Source organism: Salmo trutta, chromosome 6 (assembly GCF_901001165.1).
Source record: "Salmo trutta chromosome 6, fSalTru1.1, whole genome shotgun sequence".
NCBI classification, from domain to species: domain Eukaryota; kingdom Metazoa; phylum Chordata; class Actinopteri; order Salmoniformes; family Salmonidae; genus Salmo; species Salmo trutta.
In genome coordinates this window covers 3,613,390-3,631,787 of record NC_042962.1, presented here as the reverse complement: position 1 = coordinate 3,631,787, position 18,398 = coordinate 3,613,390, and the positions used below count along the sequence as shown (strand labels likewise).

The window sequence follows — 18,398 nt, the reverse complement described above, 5'->3', positions numbered from 1 at the left end:
GTTTGACCCCTTTCATTGATGTACACAGAGAGAGTTAGAACTGTCTTGACTGTATACAGAGAGAGTGAGAGAGAGAATCCCTAACAAGTCTGGACAATCACGTGTGGTTTGACCCCTTTCATTGATGTACACAGAGAGAGTTAGAACTGTCTTGACTGTATACAGAGAGAGTGAGAGAGAGAATACCTAAACTCTAAACTCAGACCAGCAAAATGTCCATGAACATTTCACAAACCTACCTCTGTGTGTTTCAGGTGTCTTACAGGACTGAGGACTCCCGAGGTGTGTGATGCAGACCGTGGACAGGCTGAGCCAGCAGCAATTGTATAATACTGACATAAAGTGATGTGGATTAAATCGTTGTTCTGTTTATCATTCAATGACTGTTCTGATGTTTACACAACCATGTGCAATTACAAGCTGGCAAACAATGGAATATAAAATAAACGATTACAATGAACAGAAAGCCCACATGTTCATTATAGTCTACTGCTTAGGGTTCTATCACGCAGTGATTACTGAGAGTTCCCATTGTTCCACTCTTTTTGAGAGGGTGGGGGGTTGGGGGGGCCTTTGACATTAGGAGGGTCCTCATAAGAACACCTGAAATTAGAACCATGTCTGTGTTCTAACAAGCCACTGAAAATAGAACCATGTCTGTGTTCTAACACCACTGAAATTAGAACTATGTCTGTGTTCTAACAAGCCACTGAAATTAGAACCATGTCTGTGTTCTAACACCACTGAAATTAGAACCATGTCTGTGTTCTAATAAGCCACTGAAATTAGAACCATGTCTGTGTTCTAACAAGCCACTGAAATTAGAACCATGTCTGTGTTCTAACAAGCCACTGAAATTAGAACCATGTCTGTGTTCTAACAAGCCACCACTCTCTCCTCTCTTGGCTCTAATCCATATTATAGTACATACCCATTCTGCTACAGGAACACTGGTGTTGTTGTGGGGAGAATACAAAGCTAAGTTTGTACTAGAAGTACATGGCACGTATACTTTGTATGAGGTTTATCGGTAGACAATGTATTTGGTACAGAATATGAATTATGACCAAGTGACAGCCTTATTACAAGAGCACCGACTCATCACAACATTTTGAAAGAAGTTGACCTATTGTATCGGTGTAATGTTATTAGTATTGTAATGAAACAGCAGGGAGCAGGTCTCGAACCCCCCCCCAGCGCGCTATCGACTGTGCCGCAAAAGCATGCTGGTGCGGTAGAGTCGATATCCGTGCTTATAAACCCAGGGTCTAGCTAGTGTCCATTACTGATACAGGCCAGACTTGGCTTCCTTGGCTCCCTACAAGAAAAGCTTCATATTGATCATCTATATAAGTTAGTAGCCAGCTAGGCCTTCAAGCTGTTGTTTATTTAGCTAGACAGGTAGCTAGCTAACTATCTAGCTACAATTTGTAAGTCGCTCTGGATAAGAGCGTCTGCTAAATGACGTAAATGTAAATGTTGAGTACAGTAGCTACCTAGCTAGCTAGCTAACTATCTAGCTACATTTTGAGTACAGTAGCTAGCTAACTAGCTACATTTTCAGTAGAGTAGCTACCTAGCTAGCTAGCTAACTATCTAGCTACATTTTGAGTACAGTAGCTAGCTAACTAGCTACATTTTCAGTAGAGTAGCTACCTAGCTAGCTAGCTAACTATCTAGCTACATTTTGAGTACAGTAGTTAGCTAACTAGCTACATTTTCAGTAGAGTAGCTACCTAACTAGCTAGCTAACTATCTAGCTACATTTTGAGTACAGTAGCTAGCTAACTATTACCTAACCTTTACACACTTCAGATAATATGAGGTCCTATGAAAAACAGATGAATGGGAGCTAGCATAGTTCCAGGTAGTCTTATGATTAAAACAACATAGGAACCAATTATAATCGGTTGTTAATAGTTAGCTACCGATAGTTTCCTAGCTAGCTTCATTGGTCCGGGACCAGTTAGCTAGCTGAGTTAGCTAGGCTCTGGCTTGCCCGGCAAAACTCCAGTAAATACCACAAAAGTCTTTACTCTTCCTTGATCATTCAGCTGCAGAAGGAAAGATGAGGAGAGTGGATGGTCCTCTACGTAGTAACGTTAGCTGGGATTCCTAGTAGCAAAGCTTTCATGTCCGTCTTTGTTTGTTTACATGCCTGTGCATGTTAACCACAGGAGTCAGAACATACTGTATTAACCAACATCATAAAGGAAGCACTCACTGGTCACACTGTGTGTGTGTATCTGTGTGTGTGTGTGTGTGTGTTCATAAGGTGGGCATTTATATATTTGCGCATACTAATAAAGAATTACCTCAAACATGATGGGTTAGTGCTATACGGGATCCTTGGGACGTCGCTACTCTAAACCCTATCCTTGAACCCTAACCTTAACCATAACCCTTTTTTAATTTTTGTAATATTATTTTTTATTATTAACCCCCCAGTCTTTTTTCCACACAACTTCATCTAAAATTGTTGAATGATTTTCCTGTAAACAATAGATATTATATTATTTCTCTTTTTTTCCAGGTAAAAATGTATCTTCTTTTTTTTTATGATCTGTTGAGCCATTATAATTATAACTGGCTTTACTTATTTCCCCACTTACCATAATGATACCAAAGTTTCAATTATACTTACCACAACCAATGTTTATAAACGTACCATTAAAAAGCACCATGATGATTAAGTGTCCATATAGCTGTACTATAATAATTTGCACTGTTAAGCATACTGTAGCTGCAACTTTGTAAACCTCCAATTGTCCTGATATTCCACCACTAAAACCTCCCAACATATCTAGGTCTGCTGTCACTAAAACCGTCAGACCATCTACCTGACTCATGACGCACCTTTGCATCCTAAGGCAAACCCATGACTGCCAATTGGCGTAGGCCAGAGGGAAATACGGGCCGTCCCATGAAAACATAATTCAATATTTCCACCCTTCACTCACACATTCAAATCCCTGTAGATCTAACGTACATCTATTAAGAGAACTAACCCCAAATAACATGGAAAACAGTCAGAAAACAGTCAGATATAAACAATAAGAATAGTATATCATATTAGTAGAAATAAAAAACAGTAAAATATTGTAGATTCATGCTCATATTTATAAAGTCAAAGCAAGGCTATAATCTGCCCAGTCTGAGGAGAAAAATACCTTTAGAACCAGTTCTTTATTTCCATTACATGCAAGACATATTTGATGTATTCCTCATTATATCCTGTTTTATATATTATTATGTTTTATTCCGACAAAAAGGAAGAAGTATAAACAAACACAGATTCTAACAGCCGCTAATGACTTTCCAGGTGTCGCCCATCTTCCCCATTATCCCCAGTGTATTTATACCTGTGTTCTCTGTTTGTCTGTTGCCAGTTTGTTTTGTTCGTCAAGCCTACCAGAGGTTTTCCCCCCATGCTTCTGTCTGTTTCTAGTTCCTGTTTTCTAGTTTTCCAGGTTTTGACTGCCCTGACCCTGAGCCTGCCTGCCATTTCTGTACCTTGTCACACTACACTGGATTACTGACCTCTGCCTGCCCTTTGACCTGTCGTTTTGCCTGCCCCTTGTTCTAGTAATACACTTGTGTTACTTTGACACTGTCTACATCTGAGTCATGCCTGAAACGTTATAGTCTTATGTATCCCTTTATGGGTAGTGTGGTGCATAAGTTTAATTTGCAATCGACTCTGACACAGCCACGGCACGACAGCTAAGAATACATGCACTACTGACAAACCAGAGCGAGTAAACTTGTAAAACCAAATCTCTCTCCACACATTTTATTTTTATTCCAGTGTCGTTGCTCTATCACCTCGGCTGTTTTACGCCCAGGCCTATATCATCAGTATCAAGAATATAAAAAGGTAGCAAAAATAGCTTATATAGAAACATATAATATACTTCTCTCTTAGAGAAGTGCTTCCATAAGCCAGTTATTGTGTTGGTTTTTAATCAGTGTATCCCAGTGTTAGAACCAGCCCCAGTCAAACACTAATAGAGACAAAAACACTGTTGACAATATCCAATCCATTTACCGTTGTGTATCAGGACAATAATACTGTATGTGCTTTACATTTTTTAACGTGGAGATTTACTTTTTAAATGTAAAAGGATAATGACACCAGTTATTTTAGGATGGTATAGGCTTATGTCAATAGAGAACCAAGGCAGGTTTTTCATTCTATAATCTTTTAGCTCTATATTAGATCTATTCATATTTATGTTTATGTTTTATCTTAAATCATAATTGTTCCTGATTCACATCTGGGAACAAGGGCCGCGCTACAAAACAGCTTTTATGTCATAATATACCCGACCTCTACAATTAGGTCATATCATTGTCACGTCCTGACCATAGTAGTTGTTATTTTCAATGGTAGAGTAGGTCAGGGCGTGACAGGGGGTGTTTGTCTGTTTTTGTATTTCTATGTTTAGTTTCTAGTTTTTGTATTTCTAGATTAGTTTTGTTTGGCATGACCTCCAATTAGAGGCAGATGGTTGTCGTTGTCTCTAATTGGAGGCCATATTTAAATTGATGTTGGTGTCACTTGTGTTTTGTGACACAATTAAATAATTATTGTTATTATTATTATTAATTATCGTTATTGTTATTATCAATTAATTAATTAATAATAATAATAGCAACAATAACAATTAATTAATTATTGTTATTGTTATTATTATTATTAATTAATTATTGTTATTATTAATTAATTAATAATAATAATAATAACAACAATAACAATTAATTAATTATTGTTATTATTATTAATTAATTAATTAATTAAATAAATAATCAATAAAAAGTAAAAGGTCAGTCTTACCCATCTTCCCCTAAATCAAAACCTGATTTTTAAGTCCATATAGTTCAAAGTTCCATATTGCCTAAATAGAAAAAGGATAAATCCATCATACCCATTCTGCATTACCATAAATGCAACCTTATTGTAAGTCCATGGTTCCATACTGCATGAATAAAAAAATATACAAAATAAAACATTTCAAATTAAATTGAGTCCATAATGTTAAAAAGTTTTTTTTTGTTGTTGTTGTAAAAAACAAATGAATCCGTAATTGTACTGCGGAGCAAATGTCTATCAGTCAGGAGGTAGCTAGTGTAACCGATGTGAAATGGCTAGTTAGTTAGCGGTGGTGTAACCGATGTGAAATGGCTAGCTAGTTAGCGGTGGTGTAACCGATGTGAAAAGGCTAGCTAGTTAGCGGTGATGTAACCGATGTGAAATGGCTAGCTAGTTAGCGGTGGTGTAACCGATGTGAAACGGCTAGCTAGTTAGCGGTGGTGTAACCGATGTGAAATGGCTAGCTAGTTAGCGGTGGTGTAACCGATGTGAAATGGCTAGCTAGTTAGCGGTGATGTAACCGATGTGAAATGGCTAGCTAGTTAGCGGTGGTGTAACCGATGTGAAAAGGCTAGCTAGTTAGCGGTGATGTAACCGATGTGAAATGGCTAGCTAGTTAGCGGTGGTGTAACCGATGTGAAATGGCTAGCTAGTTAGCGGTGGTGTAACCGATGTGAAATGGCTAGTTAGTTAGCGGTGGTGTAACCGATGTGAAATGGCTAGCTAGTTAGCGGTGGTGTAACCGATGTGAAAAGGCTAGCTAGTTAGCGGTGATGTAACCGATGTGAAATGGCTAGCTAGTTAGCGGTGGTGTAACCGATGTGAAACGGCTAGCTAGTTAGCGGTGGTGTAACCGATGTGAAATGGCTAGCTAGTTAGCGGTGGTGTAACCGATGTGAAATGGCTAGCTAGTTAGCGGTGATGTAACCGATGTGAAATGGCTAGCTAGTTAGCGGTGGTGTAACCGATGTGAAACGGCTAGCTAGTTAGCGGTGGTGTAACCGATGTGAAATGGCTAGCTAGTTAGCGGTGGTGTAACCAATGTGAAATGGCTAGCTAGTTAGCGGGGGTGTAACCGATGTGAAATGGCTAGCTAGTTAGCGGTGGTGTAACCAATGTGAAATGGCTAGTTAGTTAGCGGTGGTGTAACCGATGTGAAATGGCTAGGTAGTTAGCGGTGGTGCGCGCTAACAGCGTTTCATTCCGTGACGTCACTCGCTCTGAGACCTTGAAGTAGTTGTTCCCCTTGCTCTGCAAGGGCCGCGGCTTTTGTGGGGCGATGGGTAACGATGCTTTGAGGGTGGCTGTTGTCGATGTGTGCAGACGGTCCCTGGTTCGAGCCCAGGTTGGGGCGAGGAGAGGGATGGAAGCTATACTGTTACACTATCACTCACAGCCACGTTGGAATCTTCGAGTCCTTGAACATTTGGTTGTTTCGACCACTAGACAAACATTCTGCTTCTCTGCTCAGAGCCTTTTCAAAGTGGGGTACAGGGCACGTTGTCTCTCCACTATTTCATGGGGAAATTGTTCATAAATAGAGAATGGGGTTCTCTTCGGGTTCCCTACACTGTCGTAACAAGGCAAACTTAATTTTGTAGTGAGTTAGCATAGCTTCGATCGGAACAAGGGTCTTCCCTCCCCTCTGCCACCGAAACGGTGAGCCCATTGAAAATCAATTGTATCCACCTGTTCGTCCGTCATCTTGAGACGTTTCATGACTTTTTTACTCCGTTGATAGTTTTCATTTTTTATTCTCCTTTATTATGCCTCACTCCCCCCTATCTGAGATACCTACTGCAGCCCTCATCCTCCACATACAACACCCATTCACTCCCCCCTATCTGAGATATCTACTGCAGCCCTCATCCTCCACATACAACACCCGTTCACTCCCCCCTATCTGAGATATCTACTGCAGCCCTCATCCTCCACATACAACACCCGTTCACTCCCCCCTATCTGAGATACCTACTGCAGCCCTCATCCTCCACATACAACACCCGTTCACTCCCCCCTATCTGAGATATCTCCTGCAGCCCTCATCCTCCACATACAACACCCGTTCACTCCCCCCCTATGTGAGATATCTACTGCAGCCCTCATCCTCCACATACAACACCCGTTCACTCCCCCCTATCTGAGATACCTACTGCAGCCCTCATCCTCCACATACAACACCCGTTCACTCCCCCCTATCTGAGATATCTACTGCAGCCCTCATCCTCCACATACAACACCCGTTCACTCCTCCCTATCTGAGATATCTACTACAGCCCTCATCCTCCACATACAACACCCGTTCACTCCCCCCTATCTGAGATACCTACTGCAGCCCTCATCCTCCACATACAACACCCGTTCACTCCCCCCTATCTGAGATACCTACTGCAGCCCTCATCCTCCACATACAACACCCGTTCACTCCCCCCTATCTGAGATATCTACTGCAGCCCTCATCCTCCACATACAACACCCGTTCACTCCCCCCTATCTGAGATACCTACTGCAGCCCTCATCCTCCACATACAACACCCGTTCACTCCCCCCTATCTGAGATACCTACTGCAGCCCTCATCCTCCACATACAACACCCGTTCACTCCCCCCTATCTGAGATATCTACTGCAGCCCTCATCCTCCACATACAACACCCGTTCACTCCCCCCTATCTGAGATATCTACTGCAGCCCTCATCCTCCACATACAACACCCGTTCACTCCCCCCTATCTGAGATATCTACTGCAGCCCTCATCCTCCACATACAACACCCGTTCACTCCCCCCTATCTGAGATATCTACTGCAGCCCTCATCCTCCACATACAACACCCGTTCACTCCCCCCTATCTGAGATACCTACTGCAGCCCTCATCCTCCACATACAACACCCGTTCACTCCCCCCTATCTGAGATATCTACTGCAGCCCTCATCCTCCACATACAACACCCGTTCACTCCCCCCTATCTGAGATACCTACTGCAGCCCTCATCCTCCACATACAACACCCGTTCTGCCAGTCACATTCTGTTAAAGGTCCCCAAAGCACAAACATCCCTGTGTCGCTCCTCTTTTCAGTTCGCTGCAGCTATCGACTGGAACAAGTTTTATCTCCATCTCTTCATTCAAAGACTCAATCAAGGACACTCTTACTGACAGTTGTGGCTGCTTCGCATGATGTATTGTTGTCTCTACCTTCTTGCCCTTTGTGCTGTTGTCTTTGTCCAATAATGTTTTTACCATGTTTTGTGCTGCTACCATGTTGTGCTGCTACCATGTTGTTGTCATGTTGTGCTGCTACCATGCTGTTGTCATGTTGTGTTGCTACCATGTTGTTGTCATGTGGTGTTGCTACCATGCTGTGTTGTCATGTGTTGCTACCATGCTGTGTTGTCATGTGTTGCTACCATGCTGTGTTGTCATGTGTTGCTACCATGCTGTGTTGTCATGTGTTGCTACCATGCTGTTATGTGTTGCTGCCATGCTGTGTTGTTGTCTTAGGTCTCTCTTTATGTAGTGTTGTGTTATCTCTTGTCCTGATATGTGTTTTGACGTCCCAAGGATCTCAGATAGCAAGGACCATACATAAAATGGGCCGCCATCTTTATGAACCTTCACTATTATCCATTATGGTAAAGCGTTAAGGTATTAGAGGTAAGGAAAACGTTAGAATGATAAGGACACCCTCCAGGAGGTCTGTCTGAGAGAAGGGACAGGTGGTGTGTGTCAGGCCCAGGCAGAGGAGAGAGAAAGGGGGGGCAGAGAGCTGAGCTATTCCCCCCCCCAGAACGCTGCCTGGGATTCCAGCTATGTCTCCATTGGTTCCCGGGTAGCACACATCACCTCCAAATATAGACCAATTAACGTCACTCCATAAAACACACCCACCATACACACGGGATCTCTCTCACACACACACACGCACGCACGTACGCGGTCACGAGGACACGCGGTAATGCGGACCATACGGACACGCGGTCAAGCACGCACGCACGCATGCAAGCAGCACACAAAACACACAGTGTTTAGGCCATGGTGGTATGTGTGAACCAATCGTAAAAGGTCACGGTCCTCTTCCCAGTGACCCTCATCTGAACCACACACGTACACACAGACAAGAGAGAAACTGGGTGATAATCTGTTAGGGTTTTGAATGGGACCTTGTTTTTCTTCTGGGAGTATTTTATTTATTTTTTTTGTAACCCATCCACACAGATGGGACAAATATATAAATATATATATTTTCGAACATTTCTGCTACATATACACACATTTTACATATTTTACACATTTTACACATGATACTTTTATATAAAGCAGTCACATGACAATAACACATGACCAAACATAAACTCTTTAATCCCACCCCTCAGCCACTCTCAGCCCATCCCACCTATCACCATAGACCCCAGCTCTTTAATCCCACCCCTCAGCCACTCTCAGCCCATCCCACCAATCACCATAGACCTCAGCTCTTTAATCCCACCCCTCAACCACTCTCAGCCCATCCCACCTATCACCATAGACCACCTTCATTTAGTTTCCATGTTTCCATATATTTTTCAATTGTGCTATGATGTTTTACAACATTTTTTAACCTTTATAATACTAAAGTATCCACAGATTGTGAGCTAAAGATTGAAACCTTTACTACGAGTATTATTATATTATTTATTGACTAACTATGGCTTTCCAAATCGCCCAACACTGCTATCTGTTAGGTTAATTTTAAATAAGTTATTGTAACTTAGTTATCAGAGTTATTGTAACTAAGTTATTGTAACTTAGTTATCAGCGTTATTGTAACTAAGTTATTGTAACTTAGTTGTCAGAGTTATCGTAACTAAGTTATTGTAACTTAGTTATCAGCGTTATTGTAACTAAGTTATTGTAATTTAGTTATCAGCGTTATTGTAACTAAGTTATTGTAACTTAGTTGTCAGAGTTATCGTAACTAAGTTATTGTAACTTAGTTATCAGAGTTATTGTAACTAAGTTATTGTAACTTAGTTATCAGAGTTATTGTAACTAAGTTATTGTAACTTAGTTATCAGAGTTATTGTAACTTAGTTATCAGAGTTATTGTAACTAAGTTATTGTAATTTAGTTATCAGAGTTATTGTAACTAAGTTATTGTAACTTAGTTATCAGAGTTATTGTAACTAAGTTATTTTAATTTAGTTATCAGAGTTATTGTAATTTAGTTATCAGAGTTATTCTAACTAAGTTATTGTAATTTAGTTATCAGAGTTATTCTAACTAAGTTATTGTAATTTAGTTATCAGAGTTATTCTAACTAAGTTATTGTAACTTAGTTATCAGAGTTATTGTAACTAAGTTATTGTAATTTAGTTATCAGAGTTCTTGTAACTTAGTTGTTGTAACTATGTAATTGCTGCCCTATGTACATAGAGCCATTGAAGACTAGTCACTTTAATTATATTTACATACTGTTTTACCCACTTCATATACTGTATTCTAGTCATGGCTCATCCTATATAACTACTGTCTATACACACCATTCACATACACACAGTATATACAGGGCCTTCAGTAAGTATTCACACCACTTGATTTTTTCCCACATTTTGAATTTAAAATGGATTAAACTGAGATTCTGTGCCACTGGCCTACCCACAATACCCCATAACGTCAAAGTGGAATTATGTTTTTTGGGGATTTTCTTTAGAATTCATATAAAATGTAAAACTTAAATGTGTTGAGTCAATAAGTATTCAACCCCTTTGTTATGGCAAGCCTAAATAAGTTCAGGAGTAACAATTTGCTTAACAAGTCACATAGTAAGTTGCATGGACTCACTCTGGGTGCAATAATAGTGTTTAACATGAGGTTTAAATGATTACCTCACCTCTGTACCCCACACATACAGATAATCGTAAGGTCCCTCAGTCGACCAAAAAAGGGATTTTATGTGTTTCTGTAAAAAATAGATCAGTGTGAAGTCACTATAGAACTCTAGAACACTATAGAACTCAAGAACACTATAGAACTCCAGAACACTATAGAACTCTAGAACACTATAGAACCCTTGGACACTCTAGAACACTAGAACTCTAGAACTCTAGGATACTCAAACTCTGGAACACTCTAGAACTCTAAGACATTCTAGAACACCTGTCTGAGGCTCACCGGGTGGACAGGAATTACCAGTGTTTTCCACAACGCCAACAACCAACAACCAACAGACCTTGTCCTGTCCCCAGCCAGCCAGTATGTCAGTAGATATAGTACCTCCGAAATCTCACCCTATTGTCCGTATATAGTGCACACATTTTAGTGTACCATTTTGGAGGCTGCCAGTGTGACTCTGAGGCTGCATAAAGGGACACGTTTACATGCCTCTCATTGTTGATCTGCTACTCATACCCTATATTATAGCCAGCGAGAGTTGGGCAGAGAGCCACATCAGTGCTACCAGACTAGGTCACAGGACTAAATATACCTGGGGCTGCTGAGGGAGGGAAGGAGGGGTGAAGTAGCTTCCCGAGACAGACTGTCTCTACACTTTTAGATTAAAAAGCTGCTATCTAGAACCAAAAAGGGTTCTTCAGCTGTCCCAATAACCCTTTGAAGAACTCCTTTTGGTTTCAGGTAGAATCCTTTTGTGTTCCATGTAGAACCCTTTACACGGAGGGTTCTACATGTGTAACCGATGTGAAATGGCTAGTTAGTTAGCGGTGGTGCGCGCTAATAGCGTTTCAATTGGCGATGTCGCTCGCTCTGAGACCTGAAGTAGTTGTTCCCCTTGCTCTGCAAAGCGGGGCTTTTGTGGCGCGATGGGTAACGATGCTTCGTGGGGTGTCAGTTGTTGATGTGTGCAGAGGGTCCCTGGTTCAAGCCCAGGTTGGGGCGAGGAGAGGGACGGAATCTATACTGTTACACATGGAACCCAAGAGAGTTCTACCTGGAACCAAAAAAAGGTTCTCCTATGGGGACAGCTGCAGAACCACTTTGGAGTGTAGAGACTTGGGTGGTATGAAGAAGTTATTACATTAATATGGGTAGAGTTCTGGACCATTACTAAAGGATGTATCAATTATGCTCTGAGGCTGCTAGGGCCCTTCAAGCTTTCCTGACTAAGTTACCAGCCCATGGAACTGGTACCTGGGCCGGTAGAAGCTGTCCAGTGGCGGCAGCGTAGCCTAGTGGTTAGAGCGTTGGACTAGTAACCGAAAGGTTACAAGATTGAATCCCTGAGCTGACAAGGTACAAATCTGTTGTTCTGCCCCTGAACAAGGCAGTTAACCCACTGTTCCTAGGCTGTCATTGGTGAAATAATAATTTTTTCTTAACTGACTTGCCTGGTAAAATAGTTGTAGCAGCTAAAAACGTACTGATTTCATGATACCCGATGTACTTTTATCATTGGAATTTACTGACTGGTTCTAACCTCAAACCTGACCTCTTGACCCCGTCGGAGCCCTAACCATGAGGATTTATGTAGCATCGGGTAGCAGGCATTCCTTGTAAAACTCCTCTTACCCTATAAAGAGGAACAGAGTCAGTTGACACCAAGCTGGTATTTAGGGACCTCACAGAGAATAACTCAAACAGGAGCTACTGGCTGCTTCATTCAAAGACACTTACAGTACAGTGTGTATATATTTTCCTATGGGGGTCCCCGGTAGGAATCAAACCCACAACCATGGCATTGCAAGCACCATGCCTTACCAACTGAGCAAAACAGGACCATACTGAGAACGCACTATACAAGAAAAAAAAATACAAATAAAACACAAACAAAAACAGGCTAAATCAGTCAAATATTTTTTACGTTTCATACTTTTATGACAGAAGAGATCTAGTATAATGTCGCCCAGACTCTCGTCAATGCCCCCATTCTATCCAGAACATTTTACTGTACCCGTTTCTACCATGCTCAAACAGGCTCTGTTTTTTGTCAGTGCTGAAACACAGTGGCTCATTGTGTAACCTTGTTCAATGGCTCTGGTTTAATATTACAGCCCCTTAGAACGACAGACATTTTGTGTCCTAAATGACACCCTATATTCCCTATATAGTGCACTACGTTGAACAGGGCCCACGAGGGTCTGGTCAAAAGTAGTCTTGCGTTGCCACACCTCCCAAATCACATCGTTGGAAGCCTGGTTTGTAGCAAGGCTAGGTCAAAAGTAGTGCACTATATAGGTAAAAGGGATAGGGGTAGGGTGGCATTGGAATGCGTACCTTTCATTACAGAGTATTCATAGATACTGGTCAGGAACTGGGGACTCAGGTCAATACAGACTCAGGGCTTCAATTAGAACACATCTTTCCATAAATGGCACAAGTACGACTTCGGTGAAACTTAAATAACTGAAAATAGATAGAGAAAGGAGAGGGAGAGAGAGAGAGAGAGAGTAGAGGAGAGAGAGAGAGAAATACAGGAGAGAGAGAAGAGAGAGAGCTAGAGAGAGAGAGAGAGAGAGAGAGAGAGAGGAGAGAGAGAGAGAGAGAGGAAGGAGAGGGAGAGAGAGGGAAGAAATACAGGGGAGAGAGAGAGAAGGAGAGAGATAGAGAGAGGGGGGAGAAGTAGAGAGAAGGAGAGAGATAGAGAGACGAGAGAGGAGAGATAGAGAGAGAGAGGATAGAGAGAGCGAGAGATATCACTACAGGGAGAGAGAGAAAGAGAGATGAGGAGAGAAAAAAGGAGGAGAGATAGAGAGAGAAGGCGACAGAAAAGGACTGTGTTTCCTACATCTGCATTGCTTTGCTGTGTGGGGGTTTTAGGCTGGGTTTCTGATCAGCACGTTGTGACCATCTGCTGACGTAAAAGGGCTTTATAAAATACATTGATTGAGAAAGAACCGCTTGGTGAAAACAAGTAATTGTCAAATACTGTAATTCACTCCCAGTCCTTGTTAACCCTAAACCCTCCGGGAAACCGGGTACCCTGGGGCTACAGAGAGTTTACTGTGTAGGTCTAACTGTGACGGATGAAATTACAATGCTGGGAGGTCAGTAAAGGCCTGTTCATATACGGGGCCTGTTCAATAAGGGGCATGTTGTATTGGGGTCTGTTTGTATTGGGCCTGTTCATATAGGGGCCTGTTTGTATTTGGGCCTGTTTCATATAGGGCTGTTTGTATTGGGCCTGTTTGTATTGGGGCCTGTTCAAATTGGGGGACTGTTAGTATAGGGGCCTGTTTGTATTGGGGCCTGTTTCATATTGGGGCCTGTTCATATTGGGGCCTGTTTCATATAGGGACCTGTTTGTATTGGGGCCTGTCATATAGGGGCCTGTTTGTATTTGGGCCTGTTTGTATTGGGGACTGTTAGTATAGGGGCCTGTTTGTATTGGGGCCTGTTCATATTGGGGCCTGTTGCATATAGGGGCCTGTTATATAGGGGCCTGTTCATATAGGGGCCTGTTTGTATTGGGGCCTGTTCATATAGGTGCTGTTTGTATAGGGGCAGGTTTGTATTGGGGCTGTTCATATAGGGGCCTTTTTGTATTGGGGCCCTGTTCATATAGGGGCCTGTTGAATTGGGGCCTATTCATATAGGGGCCTGTTTGTATTGGGGCCTGTTCATATAGGGGCCTGTTCATATAGGGGCCTGTTTGTATTGGGGCCTGTTTGTATTGGGGCCTGTTCATATAGGGGCCTGCTCATATAGGGGCCTGTTTGTATTGGGGCCTGTTCATATAGGGGCCTTTTTGTATTGGGGCCTGTTCATATTGGGGCCTGTTCATATAGGGGCCTGTTTGTATTGGGGCCTGTTTGCATTGGGGCCTGTTCATATGGGGGCCTGTTTGTATTGGGGCCTGTTTGTATTGGGGCCTGTTCATATAGGGGGCCTGTTAGTATTGGGGTCTGTTAGTATTGGGGCCTTGTTCATATAGGGGCCTGTTTGTTTAGGGGCCTGTTTGTATAGGGGCCTGTTCATATAGGGGCCTGTTTGTATAGGGGCCTGTTTGTATAGGGGCCTGTTAGTATTGGGGCCTGTTTGTATTGGGGCCTGTTTGTATAGGGGCCGTTTGTATTGGGGCCTGTTCATATAGGGGCCTGTTTGTATAGGGGGCCTGTTCATATAGGGGCCTGTTTGTATAGGGGCCTGTTTGTATAGGGCCTGTTTGTATTGGGGCCTGTTCATATAGGGGCCTGTTTGTATTGGGGCCTGTTTGTATTGGGCCTGTTCATATAGGGCCTGTTAGTATTGGGGTCTGTTAGTATTGGGGCCTGTTCATATAGGGGCCTGTTTGTATAGGGGCCTGTTGTATAGGGCCTGTTCATATAGGGGCCTGTTTGTATAGGGCCTGTTTGTATAGGGCCTGTTTGTATTGGGGCCTGTTCATATAGGGCCTGTTTTGTATAGGGGCCTGTTTGTATAGGGGACTGTTCATATAGGGGCCTGTTTTATAGGGGGCCTGTTTGTATTGGGGCCTGTTCATATAGGGCCTGTTCATATTGGGGCCTGTTTGTATTGGGGCCTGTTTCATATAGGGGCCTGTTCATATAGGGGCCTGTTTGTATGGGGCCTGTTTTTATTGGGGCCTGTTCATATAGGGCCTGTTTGTATTGGAGCCTGTTTGTATGGGGCCTGTTTGTATAGGGGCCTGTTCATATAGGGGCCTGTTTGTATAGGGGCCTGTTTGTATTGGGGCCTGTTCATATAGGGGCCTGTTCGTATTGGGGCCTGTTTGTTTTTGGGCCTGTTTATATAGGGGCCTGTTTGTATTGGGGTCTGTTTGTATTGGGGCCTGTTTGTATTGGGGCCTGTTTGTATTGGGGCCTGTTCATATAGGGCCTGTTTGTATTGGAGCCTATTTGTATAGGGGGCCTGTTTGTATAGGGGCCTGTTTGTATAGGGGCCTGTTCATATTGGGGGCCTGTTCATATAAGGGCCTGTTTTTATAGGGGCCTGTTTGTATTGGGGCCTGTTCATATAGGGGCCTGTTTGTATTGGGGCCTGTTTGTATTGGGGCCTCTTCATATAGGGGCATGTTTGTATTGGGGCCTGTTCATATAGGGGCCTGTTTGTATTGGGGCCTGTTTGTATTGGGGCCTGTTTGTATAGGGGCCTGGTTGTATAGGGTCCTGTAGTATTGGGGCCTGTTCATATAGGGGCCTGTTTGTATTGGGGCAGGTTTGTATTGGGGCAGGTTTGTATAGGGGCCTGTTTGTATTGGGGCAGGTTGTATAGAGGTAGGTTTGTATAGGGGCCTGTTGGTTTGGTATAGGGGCCTGTTTGAATAGGGGCCTGTTTTTGTTGGGGCCTGTTTTGTATAGGTGCCTGTTAGTATGGGGCCTGTTTGTATTGGGGCCTGTTTGTAAAGGGGCCTGGTTGTATAGGGTCCTGTTAGTATTGGGGCCTGTTCATATAGGGGCCTGTTTGTATTGGGGCAGGTTTGTATAGAGGTAGGTTTGTATAGGGGCCTGTTGGTTTGGTATAGGGGCCTGTTTGAATAGGGGCCTGTTAGTATTGGGGCCTGTTTGTATTGGGGCCTGTTTGTAAAGGGGACTGGTTGTGTTGGGGCCTGTTCATATAGGGGCCTGTTCATATTGGGGCCTGTTTGTATTGGGGCCTGTTCATATAGGGGCCTGTTGTATAGGGGCAGGTTTGTATAGGGGCCTGTTTGTTTTGGGGCAGGTTTGTATAGGGGCAGGTTTGTATAGGGGCCTGTTGATTTGGTATAGGGGCCTGTTTGTATAGGGGCAGGTTTGAATAGGGGCCTGTTTGTTTTAGGGCAGGTTTGTATAGGGGCAGGTTTGTATAGGGGCCTGTTGATTTGGTATAGGGGCCTGTTGTATTGGGGGCCTGTTAGTATTGGGGCCTGTTTGTATTGGGGCCTGTTTGTATGAGGCCTGTTGGTTTGGTATAGGGGCTTGTTTGTATGGGGCCTGTTCATATAGGGGCCTAGTTGTATTGGGGCAGGTTTGTATAGAGGCAGGTTTGTATAAAGGGCCTGTTGGTTTGGTATAGGGGCCTGTTCAAATAGGGATCTGCTAGGATAGCCCCCCCTGGAGTTACTGATACATGGATAGTGAATGTGACAAGGTGGTCTAGAATGTTACCTGAATGGTGGAAGTTAGATAATCTAGAATGTTACCTGGTTGGTGGAAGTCATGTGATCTAGAATGTTACCTGGTTGGTGGAAGTCAGGTGATCTAGAATGTTACCTGGTGGTGGAAGTTAGGTGATCTAGAATGTTACCTGGTTGGTGGAAGTTAGGTGATCTAGAATGTTACCTGGTTGGTGGAAGTCATGTTGGTCTAGAATGTTACCTGGTTGGTAGAAGTCAGGTGGTCTAGAATGTTACCTGGTTGGTAGAAGTCAGGGTGATCTAGAATGTTACCTGCTTGGTGGAAGTCAGGTGATCTAGAATGTTACCTGGTTGTAGAAGTCAGGTGGTCTAGAATGTTACCTGGTTGGTAGAAGTCAGGTGATCTAGAATGTTACCTGCTTGGTGGAAGTTAGGTGGTCTAGAATGTTACCTGGTGTGTGGAAGATAGATAATCTAGAATGTTACCTGGTTGGTGGAAGTCAGGTGATCTAGATTGTTACCTGGTTGGTGGAAGTTAGGTGGTCTAGAATGTTACCTGGTTAGTGGAAGATACTTGGTCTAGAATGTTACCTGGTTGGTGGAGTCAGGTGATCTAGATTGTTACCTGGTTGGTGGAAGTTAGGTGATCTAGAATGTTACCTGGTTTGTAAGTCAGTGGTCTAGAATGTTACCTGGTGGTGGAAGTTAGGTGATCTAGAATGTTTACCTGGTGGTAGAATCAGGTGGTCTAGAATGTTACCTGGTGGTGAAGTTAGGTGATCTAGAATGTTACCTGGTTGGTGGAAGTCATGTGGTCTAGAATGTTACCTGGTTGATAGAAGTCAGGTGGTCTAGAATGTTACCTGGTTGGTGGAATTTGGGATCTAGAATGTTACCTGGTTGGTGGAAGTCATGTGGTCTAGAATGTTACCTGTTTGGTCGAAGTCAGGTGGTCTAGAATGTTACCTGAATGGTGGAAGTTTGGGGATCTAGAATGTTACCTGGTTGGTAGAATCAGGTGGTCTAGAATGTTACCTGGTGGTAGAATTAGGTGATCTAGATGTTACCTGATTGTGGAAGTTTGGGGATCTAGAATGTTACTGGTTGGTAGAAGTCAGGTGTCTAGAATGTTACCTGGTGGTGGAAGTTAGGTGATCTAGAATGTTACCTGGTTTGGAAGTTAGGTGATCTAGATGTTACCTGGTTGGAAGTCAGGTGGTCTAGAATGTTACCTGGTTAATGGAAGTTAGGTGATCTAGAATGTTACCTGGTTGGTAGAAGTCAGGTGGTCTAGAATGTTACCTGGTGGTGGAAGTTAGGTGATCTAGAATGTTACTGGTTGGTGGAAGTCATGTGTCTAGAATGTTACCTGGTTGATAGAAGTCGTTGGTCTAGAATGTTACCTGGTTGGTGGAAGTTTGGGGATCTAGAATGTTACCTGGTTGGTGGAAGTCATGGTGGTCTAGAATGTTACCTGGTTGGTCGAAGTCAGGTGGTCTAGAATGTTACCTGAATGGTG

At 43.0% G+C, this 18,398-nt stretch overlaps 1 protein-coding gene across 1 annotated transcript in view; it reads right to left on the bottom strand.

Moving 5' to 3' along the window:
- LOC115195323 (junctophilin-1) overlaps positions 1-18,298 on the bottom strand; it is a 28,876-nt gene extending 10,578 nt beyond the window's left edge. The window contains exon 1 of the mRNA XM_029755100.1: positions 18,283-18,298. The gene's annotated coding sequence lies outside the window, so the exon portion shown is untranslated. The remainder of the gene's footprint in view (positions 1-18,282) is intronic.
- Between the last annotated feature and the right edge of the window lie 100 nt (positions 18,299-18,398).